A 2,788-nucleotide genomic window follows, 5' to 3' on the forward strand; every position below is an offset into this window, starting at 1 on the left:
CTTTTATACGTCTGTGAATACATTAAAATGCCATTCTGCACCTAACAATAGAAGAGAACGAGATCAAATCTTCAAAGTAATCTGCCCTTCTATCAGTGTGGTTTAAATGCATTGATTATTATTACCTCAGAGAATACAATATGAGTCAGTGTCACATTAAGAATAAAAATCAAAACATTTCCTTATGGAGTATTTTTACCAAGAATGAGACTGGTTTTAAATTTTCTACTTCTCTTTCATTGTGTCTTCTTTCATCTCCTGTCATCATCTCTCTGTTGTATGAGTCTAGCTCTGCATTTTCCTTAATGCTATCTTAAGATTCTGTTTTCCCTTTTTCTGTGTCTGTCTCTAAGAAACAGCTTTGCTCTGTATTTATTGAACCACACAAAACACATCAAATGCGGGAAAGGACTGAGAAATACTATATAGAAATCTTTAGCAAAGTTTTGGAAGGGATTAAGTCATTAATACTAACTGACCCAGATAATAAGCAAATGTTACCAATCAATATCTGTATTTTTGTTTTCAACATTTGTAGATCACTTTAATCCTATTTTCTGTTTTCAGCAAATGAGTAAACTTGTGAATATATATTGTCTTCTGATTCTGGAGCATGGAACATGAATATTTTAAGATTAAAACTATGAATTAGGCTCCGGTGTTCCATGGACTGTCTCCCTGCACTGTGTACAATGCCAGCCAGATATTTCCTGTTTAGACTGCTCTCCAAACACTTTTCTTAGAGCAGCTTCCTTTGTGGCTATGAAGACAGCTCTCAGCCAGGACTCCTTGTCACCAAGGAAAACAAGAAACAGCCACTGTCTGACTAGCTTGAGCCATGTGCTGCAGGCAAAGTGCTGCATTTCCTCTTTGATTAACTGGATGCGTCAGTAGAAAAAAAAAAAACCTACAGCTTCTTCAGCAAACTGACAGCAGAAGGACTCTGGAAAGGTGCCTTAGCAGAGACAGGAAAGGAAAAAGAAAAAGAAGATGCAAAAGAACAAAGAGAAAGAAGAAAAAGAATTTGAACAAGGGCCAGATCATCATTGAAAAGTGTTCTGGTTTTGTTCTTTTTATGAAAAGTGGGATAGCCCAGACCACTGAACAAAGATGCAAAGAAGAACAGGAGATGTTGGAGGCTGACATGACCTAACAGAGAGAAGAGTAGAACAGGAGGAGGAAGTTGAAAGTTAAAGGGGAGCATGGTTGGAGTGAAAACACATGGGGAGTTTGAAGTATTGCCCTCTCAAGACCTGGGACCCAATGGAGAAACACATGTATAAATGTTTTCTATATGACAGCAAATGAGAGAAGAAAAGTCATTCAGTGTCCTGGTTGGTGTGGAGAATGGAAATGGGGCTACAGGTTTTGCTATAGAAAGGCATTGACCAAGTAGATGCTGTCACAAAGGCAAAGAACAGAATGATTCATTATTTATATTATATAGAATTATAAAGTCCCTATATAAAGTCATATTCTATGATATTTCATTAAGATTTAAAATGACACAGATCAGAACGAAGAAAGACCCCAGAGGCTACGGCTTCTGCTACCACAGGGCCATTATCACCATTTACTACCGCATTGGAATCAAGGACATATATGTAGGATCACTGGATCCATGAACACAAGCAGCCTTACCCTGGGCCTCTTTTATTGGCTTAGTAGCCAGGAAACTCAACAAGATTTTGCCTATAAAAAGGGTCACCACATAGTGGAGTTCTTCGAGGAATGTAGCCCTCTGCCTATTGTGGTTGCCTGCCCACAGTGGGTCTTGAGTAAGGAGCCAGAGTCTGAGGCTCTTGACATTAAACTGGACTGGCAAGAAGTGAAGTCCTAGCTTCTCTGGGTTTGTGGATTATAGTACGGTTCTCACTTACTTTAAAGGTAATATACACTTATCAGTGAGTACATGCCAAGTTTGTCTTTCTGGGTCTGGCTTACCTCACTCAGAAGGCTTTTTTTTCTAGTTCCATCCATTTGCAACCAAATTTCATGATGTCATTGTTTTTAATAGCTGAGTAATATTTCAATGTATGAATGTGCTACATTCTTTTAATCCATTCTTAGGTTAAGAACCATCAAAGTTGTTTATATTTTTATCTATTACGAATGACACTTTTATGAACATAATTGAGCAATGGGTATATGCCCAAGAGGGTATAGCTGGATCTTGAGGTAGATTGATTCCCAGTTTTCAGAGAAATTGCCATATTGATTTCCAAAGTGATTATATAAGTTTACACTCCATGAGCAGTGGAGGTGTGTTACCCTTGCTCCATATCCTCTTCTTATAAGCTGTCATTAGTGTTTTTGATCTTAGCCATTTTCACAGGTATAAAATGGTATCTCAAAGTCATTTTGATTTGCTTTTCACTGATGGCTAAGGATATTGAATAATTATTTAAGTGTACCCCAGCCATTTGAGATTTTTTTTGTTGAGAATTCTCTGTTTATATCTGTATCCCATGTGACTTCTTATATTATTAATGCCAATGTAAACTTTGTGTTGCTAGACCTCCTTAGCCTTATTTCCAAGGAAAAGATGAGTGGACTATCCACCCGTTCTGCAATTCCACAACGCAGGACCATCAGATCCACAGCACCATGGAGCAGGACAATCAGACAAGATAGGGAGTCAAGTCAAACAGGAACTTAGTTTATTACTGTGAACATCAGCTTCTATAGGTTAAGTGACATTGTGTGATGTGCGGGTACCTCCAGCTAATGACAGTAGCCAAGTCCTTCCTATGGCTGAAGGGGCATCTACCTAGATTTTGATTTCTCA

General features: G+C 38.2%; 1 pseudogene; it reads left to right on the plus strand.

The window, feature by feature from the left end:
• The first annotated feature begins 665 nt into the window (after positions 1–665).
• On the plus strand, positions 666–1,840 carry LOC142840460 (small ribosomal subunit protein uS5m pseudogene; annotated as a pseudogene).
• Positions 1,841–2,788: the final 948 nt, after the last annotated feature.

The sequence above is a fragment of the Microtus pennsylvanicus genome, chromosome X (assembly GCF_037038515.1).
Source record: "Microtus pennsylvanicus isolate mMicPen1 chromosome X, mMicPen1.hap1, whole genome shotgun sequence".
Taxonomy (NCBI): domain Eukaryota; kingdom Metazoa; phylum Chordata; class Mammalia; order Rodentia; family Cricetidae; genus Microtus; species Microtus pennsylvanicus.